The sequence below is a fragment of the Pleurodeles waltl genome, chromosome 5 (genome assembly GCF_031143425.1).
Source record: "Pleurodeles waltl isolate 20211129_DDA chromosome 5, aPleWal1.hap1.20221129, whole genome shotgun sequence".
Classification (NCBI taxonomy): domain Eukaryota; kingdom Metazoa; phylum Chordata; class Amphibia; order Caudata; family Salamandridae; genus Pleurodeles; species Pleurodeles waltl.
The window spans coordinates 1,149,323,555-1,149,341,878 of NC_090444.1; the positions used below are offsets into that span (position 1 = coordinate 1,149,323,555).

At 44.9% G+C, this 18,324-nt stretch overlaps 1 protein-coding gene across 1 annotated transcript in view; it reads right to left on the reverse strand.

Moving 5' to 3' along the window:
• MCM9 (minichromosome maintenance 9 homologous recombination repair factor) overlaps positions 1-18,324 on the reverse strand; it is a 287,879-nt gene that overhangs the window by 22,881 nt on the left and 246,674 nt on the right. The window lies entirely within an intron of this gene.

The following is an 18,324-nucleotide window of genomic DNA, read 5'->3' on the forward strand; positions in this document are numbered from 1 at the left end:
ACACTGCGGGTAGAACTAATGGCCACACGGAAGGCTGTTTTTAACGCCAGAAGCCTGAGATGACAATTATGGAGCGGCTCAAAAGTAGCACACATAAGAAGGTAAGAACCAAATTAAAATCCCATTGGGGCGTGATGTATGGTGATGGGGGAAACATATGGGTAAGACCCTTAAGGAACCTACAAACTATAGGAGACTTAAACAAAGAGGGTTGGTCAGGTAATCTCAGAAATGTAGAGATAGCAGACAAATAACCTTTCAGGGTGCCCAAAGCAGAGCCCTGCTGGGCCAAAGAAAGTATAAACAGGAGAACCTTGGAAAGAGGCAGAGAGGGGGTCTACAGATTTGTCTATGCACCATGCCACAAATTTGTCCATCAACTGGCGTATACCGTTTTGGTGGAGGGACGCCTGGCTGCCAGAATAATGTTACAGACTTTGGAGGGAAGGTCAAAAGCTGTCAACTGCCGCCACCCAATCTCCACGCAAGAAGGTGGAGACAGGACAACCCTCCCCCATGCTGTTGTGACAGATGATCCTCCCGAAGGGGCAGTCTGATCGGAGGATCGATAGCCATGCTCAATAGCTCGGTATACCAGACTATTTGTGCCCAGTCCAGAGCTACAAGTATTACTTGGGCCCAGTCGTTCTTGATCTTCTTGAGAACTCTGGGCAGAAGTTGTATGGGTGGAAAGGAATACAGGAAGCCTGAACTCCACTCGAGACGAAAAGTGTCGCTGAGCGAATGCCTCCTTGGAAACTCCAATGAGCAAAACTGCTTACACTGCGTGTTCTCTGTGGAGGCAAACAGATCTAACCAAGGCTCTCCCCACTGCTGAAAGAGAACTTGCGCCACTAATCGTTATCAACCAGGCATTGACGGCTGAGTTTGTCTGCTCTGGCATTCAGAAAGTCCGCTAGGTGTTGAACCACCAGAGAAATGCACTGATGTTCCAGCCATGGTCAGAGGCGAAGAGCCTCCAGACAAGGGGTCCACGACACCACCCTTCCCTGCTTGTTTCTGTACCACTTAGCGGCGGTGTTGTCTCTGTGAACACCTGCACTACTTTCCCTTTGAGAGAGGAAAGAAATGCTTTCAAAGCCAGTCTGATCGCCCTGATCTCCGAAAGACTGATGTGGAGCCCGGACTCTGCTGGAGACCAGAGGCCTCTGATCTCCGCCTTTCCCATGTGGCCGCCCCATCCCTTGAGTGACGCATATGTCAGATCTGGTTGGGAAAGGGAGAGGGATCTGCCTCTGATCCATTCACGGTTCAAGAGCCACCACTGTAGATCCTGCACAGTTCCCTTTGAGATCTGGACCATGTCGGAGAGATTCCCCTGATGCTGGGCCCACTGAAATTTCAGGTCCCACTGCAGAGCACGCATATGCCATCTGGCATTTGTTATCAGCAGGATGCAGGAGGCCATGAAGACCAGCAACCTTGGTGTCATCCTCACCGAAATCCAGGACACAGTCTGAAACATCGGTATCATAGCCTGAATATCCTGGACTCGCCGTTCAGGAATATAAGCCCGAAGCTGCACTGTGTCCAGAACAGCTCTGATGAAAGGGAGCACCTGAGAGGGAGTCAGATGACACTTCGGCACGCATATGGTGAAGCCCAGCAAATGCAGGAGGTCCGCCATAGTCTGAAGGTGGGAGACAAGAACCTGGATCGAGCCCACCTTCAATAGTCAGTCGCTGAGGTAGGAGAGACAAACCCCTGACCTGCACAGATGAGCTGCGACCACCGCCATCACCTTGGTGAACACCCGAGAGGCCAAAGGGGAGCACGGTGAACTGAAAATGCTCACAGCCTACCATGAACCACAAGTCATTTCTGTGGGCAGGCAGGAAAGGAATATGGAAATAGGCGCCCTGCAAGTCCAACACAACCATACAATCTCCAGGACCCAGGGCAGATAGAAACTGAGCCAGAGGGACCATTTTGAACTTCTCCTTCTTGAAGACAAGATTGTGGGACTGAAGGTCTAGGGTAGGGTGGAGGCCCTTGTCCTTTTGGAGCACCAGAAGGTAGCAGGAGTAGCAACCAAGACCTACTTCTGGCACAAGGACCTTCTCTATGGCTCCCTTGGCCAAGAGAGACATAACCTCTTCACAGAGAAGTGCCAGGTGATCCCCTGTCATCCAAAAATAGGATGGTGGCACGGAGGGAGGGGTAGTCTCAAAGGGGAAGGAGTAGCACCTTTGGACTATTTGCAATACCCACCTGTGTGACGTGATAGACTGCCAGTGGGGCAGGTGATGGCGAATCCTGGCTCTGACTGGTCCCTGGAGGGGAAGCATCAGACTATAAAGGTTTGGAGGCTGCTGTGGGGGTGCTCTAGCTAGACCGCTGAATCCCTGATGCTCCCCAGGGCCTAGGCCAAAGACACCAGTGCAGAACCCGAGGGGGCCTCTGCTGGCTCCGCAGGGCCCAAAGGCGCTCTGGTGCAGTTGAACTGCCCAAATATGAGGTGCATGGCCTCATAAAACTCACAGAGTTGAGCAGGGGTTGCTCTGGCTCCCAGAAACCTGGGGAGGCATGGAGTCGACCTAGATGTAGGCTCTAAGGACAGAGGCCTGGAACGACGACGCTCCTTTTCCATTGCCGAGTTGGCTGACTGACGGGGTGAAGTTGAATAATGCTTGTTATTCTTCAACTTCTTTTTGTGTCTTGACTTATTTGCCTGTCCCGAGAACTTGGAGTGGGATGATGAAGAATGGGGGCTCTCGACGGAGATCGGGAGCGACAGAGCCAAGCACCGGGCTGCAATGAGCTTTAGGAACCACTCCCTCAAAGCTTTTGGATTCATGGGCTGGCACTCGGAGAACGACTTTGGGTCATGGTCGCGCTCCAGACACCACAAGCACACAAGGTCCGGATCTGTCACGGACATTGCCCAGTGACAGGATTCGCAGAGCTTGAACCCGGTCTTACGTGACGACAACTTCAACGCAACAGGAGTGTCTACACTCAAAAACTCCTTGACAAAACGTTGAAAAAAGACCAGTCAAAAAGTGATTGAGGAGTAGCTCTTCTTCGGATCTGCTCTGGCTGGCACAGAAAGAAATTAACTGCCGTCAGTGCACTGGAGTGGTGCCTAACTAAGTCCACCAACATCATATTTGGTGCGCACGATGCTGACGACAGATGCGGAGCCGACCAATGCCACCTAACGGCGCACAGGGGTACTGCTCAAGAAAAATGTCCACATCCAGACTGATGCCTGGGGGAATTCTGAAGTAAGGAATCTGCAACTAGAAGTATATTTTATATATGTATATATATATATCTCGAAGTAAAAGGAGGGACCACTGTACTCCAGGATCTCAAAATTGTAGAGTTTTATTAAAAAGTAAAGCTGCAAACACCAACGGTTTTCGACTCATACGGAGTCCTGAGTCAAAATGGGCCCCTGAGGAAGTCCAAATTTTGAACCTTTGGAAAACCAAAAAACATCTGCACTACTCAAAGGATTTAATCTTATTGTCCTAAAACTTATCAGATGGACCAGCAGCCATATAAAAATAATGAAAAGAAGAGGGGTAAAATCGACCCCTGAAGAACTCCATATGTAGAACCTTCTGTAAACCAAAAGCCATTTATACTGCTCAAAGTGCTTATTCTTTTTGTCCAAGAATATGTCAGATGTCAGCCATTGCCACCTTTTCCGTTTCTTAGACCTTTTGCCTCTCAGTGTTAGGATAAATTATGTCTGGATGTAGAAAGGTACTTAAAGTCAGAGAAAGGTTTTGAGGCCTCTTGTAAGAGCTAATGAATCTGAGGTGTCCAGAAACGCTCTAGTAATGCAGATTTCACAGTCTTTCACTCTTGATCATCCACAAGAGTTTCCTTAGGGCATATCCGCATACCTGAGCCACATGGGCCTACTCTTTCATGCCTTCGCTCTTGGTTAACAACTTTTCAAAGCTGAGCCACTTGATAATATTGCAATTGGGCGAGCAAAGAGTCCCTGTGGAACAGGCTCAGAAATAGTTTGCAAGAGACCTTGCAAATGTTACTTTCTAATACAAATTCAAGAATTGTTGTATATCTGATAGTTTCATGAACTGTATGGTCAGTGGAAGGGCTGGGAAAAAGGAAAGCGATTCTAAGCAGTACAATCGTTTTAACACCAGCCAAACAATAAGATGGGCAAGTATTCCCAACTTTTGAGGTTCCCAAATTGTCTAAAATAAACAAGGCAGATTATGATTAGATTGATCCTTTTCCTTTCCAAGATCAGGTTAAAGCATCTCACTCACTGGAGAGCAAAGTATCTGCTTTCAATTAAGCAGCTATGGCGTACAGGAAGGAGAGCATGTAATGTTCCTATTTGGCGTTAGCATGACAGGCTTCCATCATATGTGCTTTGTCTACTAGGTCTCCATATCCTAGCTATTTCTGAACCAGCCAGTCCTGCTCTACCAATGCTCATAGGATATTATGACAAAAAACATGTTCACCAAATGATAAAACACCGTTAAATCAATGTGTAAAAAAATAAATTATTCCATAAGGTAGAGTCTCAGTGCACTGTTATTTTGATCCTCATATTCGGTATTAAACATATAAAAACATAAGGGAAGAATCCGATATCAAAAGTGCAACACATTACAGAGTCCTTGTAGAGTTATGTTCTTCGACAAACTATATAGACATTTCAAATGGGTCCGCATTGCTAATAGGAGGCATTTTTAACATGGCGAATGAATGTTTTTTTTGTCTCCTGAGAGACCATTTAAATTTCACTTTCCAACATTCTTCTTTCAAAATATTGACATGTTTCAGCCCTTACAGAATTCCTGGACCGCCTCAGAGCAGTTGCTATCAAGGAGAATTATTTAACAGTATGAAACTCATATAGCTATTCACAGTTCACTATTCTTCGGACAGTGCAACAGAATGCTAGCACACTGAGGCAATTATAATTACTAGTAAGAACATCCTTTAATCGCTAACTTGAAAAGAATTTTTTTTCAGCAGTAATAACATATGAGCTGTGATGGATCATGAATGGCCATAGGGAGCTGGGTTCTGGTTGCAACCCCCCCGCCTCTTTTTAGATACAACTTTGACTTAAGTGCACTGGGCTCCTGCTAACCAGATCCCCAGTGCCAGTGTTCCTTCCCCAAAACAAGACACCTGATCACTTAATCCCCAAGTGGCCAGGCCCCTTTAGCACCTCTGTAAGTCCCTAGTAAATGGACCTCTGGTACCCAAGGCCTAGGTTCTAAAGAGGGTCCCTAAGAGATGCAGCACAGCTTGTACCACTCTAAGGGACTCAGCACCAACTTCATGTAGACTGCCACTGCAGGCTGCGTGACAGGGTGCTCCCTAAAAGTGAAAACACGACATGGCACACATTCTGTGTGTCATGTCCCCTAAAACACTGCCTGTAATATTAGTAAGTCATCCCTACAGCAAGCCTTACAGCCCTAAGGCAGGGCACATTATAGTACATGCATGGGCATATCTGCAAGAGCACATTTGTCCCTGCTATGTCTTTGTCATTTCTTAGATATAGTAAGTGTGCAGTGAAGCCATTTTAAATACATGTGCTAGTCACTGGTCAATACAAGTTCTCCGGCTACATGATGGCTTTGTATAATTAAACACTCGCTGATTCCAGTGATGGATTTATTAATACATGCACCAAGAGGGCACCTTATCAGGTGCCCCCTGAAAACCTACCAACTGCTGGTGAGCTCACTGACCAGTTCTAGCCAGTCTCCCACAAACAGACGAGAATCTGGCCCCCCAGGGTGAAAGCCTTTGCTCTCTGGAGGTCAGAAAAGAAAAGCCTATCCAGGCTAGGATGTGGAACACCCCTTCCCACAAGATCACCTGCATTCCAAGGCAGGGAGCTTCAAAGAAGCCCACCGCATTTGATATGCAGATCTGGCCTCTCTCACAGGGAGATGCCAGTCCCCCTGCCTCAGGGCCCATCTGGCACCTCGACAGTCAGGAAAGTTAGCTATGCAGGAGGTATGTCACATTTCCAGACCGGGAAAACCCATAGGGTGACCAGCCTGAAGTGGACACGACTTAGGAAATTCCACCATCTTGTGTGTGGTGGAATTTAGGAACTCTGGACAGGGAGATGCCCACTCCCCACAGGAAGTGGTCATCTAGAAAGTGTAGTGATCCCAAGGTGTAGTAGCCTATTGGCTACTACACTTCACTCTCCCTTAAAGCCCCCTGAATTGAGTATTTAGGGGACCCCCCTGATACCAGGACCTCAGATCATCACCAGATGCAAAAGAAGGAGTGGACAAGAAGCCTTTTGAACCCAAGAATCGAGAAGCACGACTGACTTGGCGCCAACTCAGCTGGCCTGCCTGCCGCACCCAACCCTCGAGCAGCAACTGGCCTGTCCTGCCACTGCAGCCTCCAAGAAACTGGGAGAGCTGCCAATGCTTCGCAAATCACCAGGAAGAACTCCCTAGGAGTAGAGGGGCTGCATCCACAGGCACCCGAGAAAGAACTGTGAGGACCGGGCCCACCAAAAACCCCACGTCGGACATCACTACTACACCCGAGCAGCCTAGCCCGAGATGAAGTGGTCCAATGGTATCAGCATGGTCGCCAGGCCCTCCAGAGATGAAGCCCACCCTGAGTTCGCTCAATGTGGACTTCCAGACAGCATCTGCAGCCTGTTTCTGCAGCCCCTCTACAATCGTGAGTGAGCAGGAGACAGAAATCCAATGCTGCAAGATACATGCACCCCCCCCCTCCCAGACTGAGGAGGAGAGGACCAAGGGTGTCCCCCACACCTCCATCCTTATGAGACCTGCACTGTCAACTTTTAAAAACTCTAAAAATCTACATCTCGAAAAGTGCTCACCTGAATCCAGTGATCTTGGTATTAAAGCTTATATAAAAATACATGTTATTTTGATAAACTGACAGTGCAATTTTTGAGATGCGGTAAAGTTACCCTATGGGGGAATAAACATGTACTGCATTCGGACACTTCACAGCAACTTTCAGTACTGTTCTCCGAGACTTAAGGTGAGCCCTTACATGCTTAGCACAACTCTCTGATATGCCTAACTGCTCGTTCACACTACCCAAAAAGAGAGCATTTGGGAAGTCATTTGTGCCTCTGTGATACCTCTGGAGATTACTTGGACTCTTTGCTCAGTGAACCTCATTTTGGTCCACTATATAAAGAGCCAGTTTCCTACAATGGCTCACCGAGACACAGGTAGGAGATTAACCCTAGTTGAGAATCAGCATATGGCAGAAGATTCAGAATCATATTCTTATGACCTACGGAAGCCTCTCAATGAACTTTAACCAAAGAATGAGGACCGGGCATACTTACACCCCATCATCAACCTTAGCACCTCAGTGGGTATCTCCCTCTCTCATCTAGGAAAAATTGTTGCGCGCTGAAATTGCATACCATCTGTTTTAATGTCCAGGAGTTCCACCTAATGTTTGACGGATAGATCCAAATCAAATTGTATACCAAGTTTTCTAACCACCTGAGCAGGTTGAGGAGGGGTGACCAGCGAGTGAGGCCAGGGATTAGACAGAAAAGGGAAAGGAGTTGCCAAAAGGTATTACTTAAAATTATTAGAATTAAGATTCAGGCAATATGACTGCAACCAACCTGTGATTGCCTTCAGGCAGCCCTGAAAATGCACTTCCAATTACCTACCCACTTGCTGAAAAGAGAATAACAGATGTGTGTCATTAGTATACAACACAATCTTAAGGCCCCATGGTTTCAACTATCTCTACCAAGGTGGCCATTTTAATGTTAAAGAGTAGCGCTCAAAGCAGATTCCTGCGGAACAACTAAACTTAAGTCTGTGAATACAGAAATAAAAGGGGAAACGTATATAGTTTGTCCTCGAACAGAGAGAAATGATTTTAACCATCTGAGACGTCCCTAACTCCTCCTGTTTCCGGACGTTCTAGCAAAATATTGTGAGATACAGTGTCAAATTGTACAGACAGATTTAAGAAAACAACTGTAGCTTTCCTACCCTCATCCAATGCCAATTTAACAAATTTGGAGACCTCTAATAATGTGGTCTCCATCCTATGCCCAGGTTGGAAACCCATCTGATGAGGATAAATAATCTTGCTGTCCTAAAGAAATTGTGTCATTTGTGTGTTAACCAGCTTTTCAAGCACCTTGGCCAACAATGGAATGGTCTAAAAGTATTAAGGTTAAAAATATATGTCCTTGTTTTTTAAGTGACAGGAGCACAAGTGCTTGTTTCCAGCAACAAGGGACAACATCAGTAGATAGTGAATGGTTAGATAGATTATTGATGTAATTTTTTAAGTAAAGGGATTTGTTTTTTAGTAGCCACAGAGGGCATGAGTCTAAAGATGACCCAAATCAAACCGGTAAGAAGCCTGTTTCAGTGTCTTCAGGCAAGACCAGGCCAAACAAATTAAAAACTGCTCTTCCCAAGGGTATGATGGGGAACCAAATAATTTTTCGGATGCCGCGTTCCCATAGGAATGACAAATGACTGGTATCCACCTTCTTCGGATACTGAGCTGCAATTGATCCACTAATGCATAAGAAGGGGGAATTATTTGTTGATTAACTGATGGGGTCAGGGAAGATTTTACAGTCTAAAAAGTTTCCCATGAGGAGTTTTCAGATTCAGCAAATGACCCACTTTTTTCTGATCATTTGTCAAAAATCATTCAAAGCAGCCTTAAATACTACCTTATCCATCAAGCAATAGTTTTTCCTCCAGATTCTCTCTACTCTTTTACACACCGGTTTCATACGTTAGGAATGGGGAGAAAACCACACCAATGACGGCTGATTTCTCCAAGGCCCCCTTATTGCTACTCGGGGCAAACTCATCAAGTAAGTGGGTAGGAACACAAGTAAAGCAGTTAACATCTGCTTCCATACTGCCTCACATGGAAGTGTTGATAATATCTGACAGTCTAAGGAGATCTCTATTCCTAATTTCGTTCCAGGAGTGTGATGAAACTTTCAGAGTTTGTGAACCTCCTGTGAGTGCAACGGAGACCAGGAGAAAGGGATGAAATGCTGATCAGACCAAGTCACTGTGTAATGGGTGCCAACCTTACCAGTGTCACAATTGTGAAAATCAGATAAACATTATGGCCAAATTTATGTTTAGGGCCAACAAACTCCAAGACTAGACTAAGGTCACAGAAAACCTCTCCAAGCTCCACAGCAGCTTTACTCTTGGGCTTGCCCATATGGACATAAAAATCACCTAAAGTGGTGAGGTTAGAATAATGCAGAAATTACTGGGTGATAGCATTTAATAGCTTCTCATCAAAATTACAGAAGTATTCAGGAGGATGATAGATCAGAGCCCCGGAGAAGGACACACTGCCAGAGATTTTGAGAGATAAAAACAAGCACTCCAGCTTGGTAATAAACCTTGATAAATAGATCGATAGGTATATCATGTCAATTCACCCCTCCATTCTGCCCACCCACCCCGATGCGACCCTCTTGTTCAAGATGTAAAATGGAATACCCATCAGGAATTGACAGGAAAATATCAGGCCCCAAAGAAGCACCCAGTCAAGGTTCGGTGAGAAATACCATATCCAAGGTATACTCAGTCACTCAAGAGTCTCCAGATATCCAGTTTCTGCTTAGAAAGTGATCTCACATTGGTTTAACCTGCAGGAATAGGCTTAGAATTACAAGATTCACATATGTTTTTCTGAGCCGGAGAGCTGAAAGAGTTGGGGTTCATCCCCTAATTAATTAATTTTGAAACTGCACAAGTCACATCTATAGTCCTCAACCTTAGCCATGGGATCAAAACAATGAGTTTTAAGTTGAGCACAGGACCCAGCTTTCTGCAATATTAACTGAAATTCCCTGCTACAAGTGAGCCTGAGATAGCAAACTGGCAGCATGGCTGAAGCTGCCTGTGGTCAGGTTACGGATGGGTGCAAATAGGCCTGCTTTAGGTGCGCCAGCTATGCGTGTGCTGAACGTCAGTGCCACAAATCATTTTATGACAGGCGTTGGTCCAACTGCTCCCCTTTGTTTAAAATCAACCGTGTGCACACATACAAAATGGTGTTTTTAGGTGGGCACGGGAACCAGGAAAAAATGTCTACCCATTCAAGAAATACTAAAGAACTATCCAATCTGGAATGTTAACTTGGCATATGCCCTGCAAAGCCTCCCGACTCAGTACAGCTCATATCAGCAGAAACTGTTAAAACACATTCAAATTCGGGAACAGCAATACATAGCAATACAAAGCTTAAAATACAAATTAGCTAAAAATCATCTATGGGATACAGTGTTTTGCCTGTTCAAATACTCCTCATAAAATAAAGTGCAAAGAGTTGAAATGTAATAAGACACTGAATCAAGACAAACTACTGGAAACGCATCTGCATCACCGACTGCATTTTATTGCATGTGTCGGATTGGCCACTACCATTGGTCTAAAACCACTAGACTGTACACAAACAAAATGGCAACTCACATGGATAGTATTGTGAATTAAGTTCACACATCCAGCAAGCTTAGCTATTCAGCATTAAACCTGGGCAATTACACAGTGATTGTTGCTACAGCTTAGAGTCCTAAAGAAGGAGACCTTTGTGGACACATACAGAGAGAAGAAACACAGACATTTCAATGTACATATGAGGCAACACAACATTTTATTCTAGATCAGTAGGGAGCTAGAGTCCCCACCAGTAATTCAGGAGTGGCAAGGTAGTTAAAATCCATCATTCTGATGTGCAGCAGGTGTGTCCTATGATTTTAAAGGACAAATGAAAGCCACCAAGTGATTGGCTGGTGGTATGCATTTAAACAAAGGGGAGGAACAAGGAGCTACTTATAAGGTCCATCACACATGCTCCTTATTTGTAACTGGTTATCAAAAGAGTATGCTGTTCCTCCAAGAGGGTGGGGACAGAATTCAAAAGAAGCTGTCAGTGGGAAAAGCGGGGGAGGTTGATCAATTGGATCAGAGGATCTGAAAGAACAGAAGCAAGGGCCCTCATATACCCAGATGTGTGTCATACTTCACCACCAGAATGCTCCTTGCCCAGCCGGCGCTGCATCTGCATCTTTAGACGATAACAGATTTTGGGTCAGAGGAGGAAGCTTGCACCTCCCCGTCTGTAAATACATCATGTTTCTGGGAAAGTGTTCCCATGTCGTGTGTGAGAACCACAGAAGTGCGGTTACTCTGTTATCAGACACTGGACTTAGGAGCGCGTTGAATGAAGAAGTGTAAGGGATAGAAGCACAGTTTATGGTTTTCAGTAAGCCAGCAGCTTTCAACAGTTCTGCAGGCCTTGTTATGATATTTCCAATGTTCACGGTCCAATTAGCTGGTTACTGCACTGAGCTGTCCATCCTGATACATTTTGTTAATAGTTTATGGACTTTAGCATGCATAGGTTAAAGGTGGAAATGGAGGGGAGGTTTCTTGAGAATGGCTTTGTGATATCATCCCATATATGATTGCCATTGCGGGTTGCCCAGAAGTGGTCATAATATGAGCTAGTTGAGGCCTGCACTGGAGGACTACATTAAAAGTCCTTTGTTGGCCAGCAGCACGTGGCACAACTTTTCAGTTATTCCATGCCTGTTCATTTGCTAATGGGTAGTTTGTTTGCTGTGGACTGATAATATACTGGGCGATGGACATGCCCCCTAGCAGGTTTGTCATTTGTGAGTGTATGTGTCAAGCAGTAAATTATTTTGCAACCTAGATGAACTACAGTCGACTACTCAGCTGCTGAGAGCTATGGTATCATTATTAGTGTGGGTTGTACAAGACACTTAAATTGTAGTTGCATTTATACAGCACTTACTACCTCTGATCAGATGTGGTAGTGCTTAACGGCGGGCAGCACCTGATCCAGAACCAAAGGTTAGTAGATTTGTTTGGGGTTATTTTTGTTTTTTTGGAAATAGTCATTTACTTTTAAGTTTAAGGAAACCACCAATCATTTACGGCAGTTACTAGGGGTAGATTAGTTAGCTGTAATCTTTGTCGGGGGCTGTAATATGCAAATTGATGCACAGGGTGGCGATTTTGATAGTTGCGCTGCAAGAGATTAGGTATTGTTAGGATGCAGGGTATGACTTTTACAGGAAGACTGTGATCTTTGAAATGAGATAAGGCAAAAAATGTGTGACATAGGAAGGTATGGTCAGAGGGAAGAAGCATACAGAGGATGGAAAGGAAGTAGACAATAATTTAAGAGCAAAAGGAGAGTCATCAATCTGAATTTTTTAATCAAAGTCCATTTTTGTGCAGGATATTTTGGATTATTGTGGAGGCTTTTTGAGATTGAATGCAAAACTGTAAAAAGAAAACATTATCTGCTGCAGTGTCTCTCTAGGCCATGAAAACACACACAATACCCTCATCCATAGAGTAAATACAATTAAAAAATTGAAACATGTTTTTGTTTTCCCATAAAACCGAATGGAAGGACACAGCAAAACAAGAATGCTGTATTTTAAATGACTGAGCTGCTCCTCCTCTTTCCTCTGTTTTTGAAGGAGAACGGAGTCCCTTTCAGTGAGTTTGTGTAAAGTAGTGCTTCCCAGGGCAGGACGCACTAGGGCATCTCCTATCTGGAGCACCCACGTGATAAGCACACTGAAGCGTAAAAACCTTGCAGCTGACTGTCATTCAGGCTTCCTGTAGCAGAAATCAGTCACACAAAAGGACACACCAAAGGTCCTTCTTACACAACTTCCTCATTCGAACAGTAGAAACTGCAGTCCGAGCCCTTCACACTTACAGGGAGTGCAGAATTATTAGGCAAATGAGTATTTTGACCACATCATCCTCTTTATGCATGTTGTCTTACTCCAAGCTGTATAGGCTCGAAAGCCTACTACCAATTAAGCATATTAGGTGATGTGCATCTCTGTAATGAGAAGGGGTGTGGTCTAATGACATCAACACCCTATATCAGGTGTGCATAATTATTAGGCAACTTCCTTTCCTTTGGCAAAATGGGTCAAAAGAAGGACTTGACAGGCTCAGAAAAGTCAAAAATAGTGAGATATCTTGCAGAGGGATGCAGCACTCTTAAAATTGCAAAGCTTCTGAAGCGTGATCATCGAACAATCAAGCGTTTCATTCAAAATAGTCAACAGGGTCGCAAGAAGCGTGTGGAAAAACCAAGGCGCAAAATAACTGCCCATGAACTGAGAAAAGTCAAGCGTGCAGCTGCCACTATGCCACTTGCCACCAGTTTGGCCATATTTCAGAGCTGCAACATCACTGGAGTGCCCAAAAGCACAAGGTGTGCAATACTCAGAGACATGGCCAAGGTAAGAAAGGCTGAAAGACGACCACCACTGAACAAGACACACAAGCTGAAACGTCAAGACTGGGCCAAGAAATATCTCAAGACTGATTTTTCTAAGGTTTTATGGACTGATGAAATGAGAGTGAGTCTTGATGGGCCAGATGGATGGGCCCGTGGCTGGATTGGTAAAGGGCAGAGAGCTCCAGTCCGACTCAGACGCCAGCAAGGTGGAGGTGGAGTACTGGTTTGGGCTGGTATCATCAAAGATGAGCTTGTGGGGCCTTTTCGGGTTGAGGATGGAGTCAAGCTCAACTCCCAGTCCTACTGCCAGTTCCTGGAAGACACCTTCTTCAAGCAGTGGTACAGGAAGAAGTCTGCATCCTTCAAGAAAAACATGATTTTCATGCAGGACAATGCTCCATCACACGCGTCCAAGTACTCCACAGCGTGGCTGGCAAGAAAGGGTATAAAAGAAGGAAATCTAATGACATGGCCTCCTTGTTCACCTGATCTGAACCCCATTGAGAACCTGTGGTCCATCATCAAATGTGAGATTTACAAGGAGGGAAAACAGTACACCTCTCTGAACAGTGTCTGGGAGGCTGTGGTTGCTGCTGCACGCAATGTTGATGGTGAACAGATCAAAACACTGACAGAATCCATGGATGGCAGGCTTTTGAGTGTCCTTGCAAAGAAAGGTGGCTATATTGGTCACTGATTTGTTTTTGTTTTGTTTTTGAATGTCAGAAATGTATATTTGTGAATGTTGAGATGTTATATTGGTTTCACTGGTAATAATAAATAATTGAAATGGGTATATATATTTTTTTTGTTAAGTTGCCTAATAATTATGCACAGTAATAGTCACCTGCACACACAGATATCCCCCTAACATAGCTAAAACTAAAAACAAACTAAAAACTACTTCCAAAAATATTCAGCTTTGATATTAATGAGTTTTTTGGGTTCATGGTTCATGAGAACATGGTTGTTGTTCAATAATAAAATTAATCCTCAAAAATACAACTTGCCTAATAATTCTGCACTCCCTGTATCTACCAAACATAATCAGTAGCCCTTTCCTAAAGAGGCACTCCTCTCTAAGGGGAGCCCGTCGCCAGTCTTCACCTTCAAGTCACAGGAATGTAGGAAATGCCTTTCCTTTGTCTGGGAAGGTCTGCATGTCAGTGCATGTTCCTCTCCTTGCACTATCATGCATGCAAATAGGAAGTACAAAACTTGGTGTCCGATTTCAACTTCCCTGTTTGAAAGAATTGTGTGACCACATCCAAATCATGCTTTTTCACAGTACCTTCATTAGTACGCTTCTCTGCCAAAACATTTAGAAAGTTTACAGACAGGATTAATTAAGTGCTATGTAAAAAAACACACTGGATTAATAAACGAGTGTGCTGCATTACACATTAAGAAGCAACTGATAGCAATCAATTCAGAAACAAGGTAGGGCAGCGGCTGATGTGACCCAGACCCGCTACCTCTAAGTATTCGTGCAGTTTGCCCCACTGGTAGATCAGGTTTATAATAAGGGCAGACACCAAGAAGTCTACCAGAGATTCACCGGGGGGAAAGATAAGTTCTAAGCCAGACTTATTGGTCTTAATGGTGCAGTTTGATAATGATTTTACATATGAGGTAATCATCAAACTTGGCTTTGTTAGCAGCTATCATTCTGTTCCCTTTGCGGTATACAGAGATTGCCCTGGTGCATCCTACTATAGCTTGGAGAGGTGGGGTCTTTGTCTCCATCACACATGCCGCTGGTCTCCCAATGTTTTCATGTAATGGGCATTAACACCTTTCATCACGTGTCAATATTTTGCCATTGAGATCACACTGCGCGGATTCTACCGCTAAAAGCTGTGCCGTCTGGTGGTACTGACCACCCTTTGAGTGAGGAAAATGCTGCGACCACCTTTTTGATGATCCTGCTCTATTCTGAAATACTAGATTAAATAAATGAGGAGAGGGGTCACTGCTACTGCTCTCACCTGGTAGAGATAGGGCCCTGTCTTTAATAATTCTCATATTTCATTTTACAATGGGGTGAGAGTCTGGAACACTTCTACAACTACACATTATACTTTCTTGTGGGTGGACGTGGGATGAGAATCAAACCCTTATATGAGGCGTATGTGTTGAGATTCTCTGTTAAGGAGGAGACTACAGGCTGTAAAGCTCTTTTCAGGGGAGGAGCCGGCAAGCCAATAATATTTTTTAAGGTACAGGTGTGTGCTCTGTGTGGGTCTAAGTGCCTGTTAGAGAAGCCCGGCTTTAATCTCTGTGGTCAGAAGGTGCGGGCGTGGTGTCACCCTTGATTGGTGATAATGCCCTCCTCCTACAGACTCCAGGCACACCTTGGTGAGGGTAGCCATTGAGACACCCTGGTGAGTTGGGGTCCTGAGAAAGAGACTTTAGCAGTTCAAATGAAATAGACACAATGGGGGTCATTACGACCCCCGGCGGTCGGTGGTATAGTGGAGGTATTACCACCAACAGGCTGGCGGTACCTACCTCCACTATTTTGACAATGGCGGTTTGGCCAAAGCCAAACCACCAAGTCAACACACCAACTGCCACGGCGGTAACGACCGCCGGGCTGGAGACAGCAGTCTCCAGCCCGGCGGCTGTCACTAGGCTGCCCATGGCATTATGACCCCGCCCACCACCATGGTTTCAGTGGTTTCTGTACCGCCACTGAAACCATGGCGGTAGGCACTATCAGTGCCAGGGAATTCCTTCCCTGGCACGGATAGGGGTCTCCCCTGCCCCCTCCCCCTTCGCCCATTTCCGCACATACAAACACACCCATAAACACAGGCATACACACATTCACCCACACATTCATACATTCATACACACTCACAGCAACACTCACGAACATACATCTGGGCTCACACGCAATCTCCCAACACAACATGCACGTACACTCACACCCACTCATGCACACACACATTACACACGCATTTGCAGACAGTCACACACACCACCACACATGCACACAACACCCCCCCATCCCCCTCTCCTGTCGGAGAACCCGACTTACCTGCTTTCAGGGGGTCCTCCAGCAGGAGACAGGACGAGGCGCTGCTGCCAGCAGCAGCGTCCATCAGCAAAGCACCGCCAGGCCTTCGGTAGGTGGTTTTTTGCTGGCGTGGCGCTGCTGCTGGCAGCAGCGCCACCTTACCGCCATGACCGTAGATGAAATTACGCCAGCCTTCTGGAGGAATTCCGTCTACAGTCATAATGCCATGGACCGTCGGTAGCCATGGCGACGGTATGTTGGTGGCCGTCACCGTGGCGGTAGGCGGCATTTGCCGCCAATGTCATAATGAGGGCCAAAATGTCTTCAGCCGCAGCTAATTTTAATACTTCCCATTTGCACAGCATGAGCATTTTTAACCTCAAAAGAATGTATATCTTTAAATACTATTCCTAGCCAGAGAGACCAGTAGGTTGTTCCTGCCTGTTTTTAGAGGATTGGGTCAAGTGTTTATTATTACACACTGTTGAAATGATGCGTCTCAAGTTACCTGTCTGCACACCTCTCTCCTGCCACACAAATGTTTACACTACAGTTAGTTTTTGATGCACATAAATGAAAACATGTCAAGGGTTACGGCATCTGCGGCACTTTACATCCTTACCTATGTGAGTGAGCTCTCATTAGCATTTGGCGTTGGGACTGGTTAGGACAGCTGCCATCAATGTGACATTTCACAGCAAGGATACCACTTGTGTAGAGTCTGTCCCTAGAATTTACTGTCAGTAAACTCCACTCACAACAGCCAGTGCAAAGCCAGTAGGCCTCACATCTGATATCATTGTGCAGATCTACTGGCTTTTCCAGAGTTTTTGTTACTGTGTAGGACCGAAACTGTTGAAAAATGACCATACGTGTGTATGCATGGATTTTGCCATACCAAAACTGCTCTAAGATGGCATGTGCAAGGACAAGCGAGCCACCTTGGACTGTATTTTGTGATAAAGTAAGCAAACAAAAAATAAAAAAGAGAAGGAAAGAAACGACTACTGTGCATATGCATGCAATTGAAATTTGTTCCTCTATATTTTCTGTTACAATTTATTTAGAATTTACTGTTTCAAGATGGATGACGGCCAATCTTGCAAACTGTAAATTAATAAGAAAATATGAGTGGGATGCTGTGCACACAAACCCATGTGAGCTTCTAGAAGTGGGCAACGGACAGCAGTAGGAAGCAGGGAGGGAGGAGGATGCAATTGTTACAACAGTCAATCGTGCACTACAAGGCTGGGACTTCACAGGGGTAGAATGACACAGAAACAGCTGATAGAATGAGGTGAAAGAAACAATAACCTGTGGGCTAATATAAGGTGTGTTTGACAATGTATCAAGAAAATGGCTGCAAGAGGAAGAACACAAAAAGTCAACTGATTTGAAGTAGACTGGCCCACAGGTCACCCTAAGTTTACATTAAATTATTAGATACAATAGGTCTGTCAAACACAGACTGCTAACATATGTATGCAATATCTAAAAATGGACACAAATTCTGCTTATCAGTTGTTCCTCTACTGTAAGTATAGGAAGAGGGTTGGTAAAATAGATGTTTCTGTAATATGGTTAGGGTAGCCACTGAGATTATTGGGAACCCTCACAAAGTCTGAACGTTGTACGACACAAAGAGTCCTTATGGCATTTTTGACCCTACATACACACACACATACATTTACTTTCCAGTAAAAGCAGGAGAAAGTGTGTATTTAGAGTGTAAAACAGCCACCCCCATGATTCTAGGGATCTAGAGGAATACATTTCTTTACATACAAAAATATTTTCCATGTAGACAACAAATGGACACACAATGTGCAAATTCACATTTCCCCTAAGCTACAAATAGTGGATAATTTGAAAGCAGACAATCTGCACACAGTTTTTTATGGAAACAGGTATGTATCCAGACATCTACTAGTTTCTTCAACTGAGGGGAGGACCGATTGGAATTGTTGTGAAACTGCCCAAAAAAAAAGAGTACG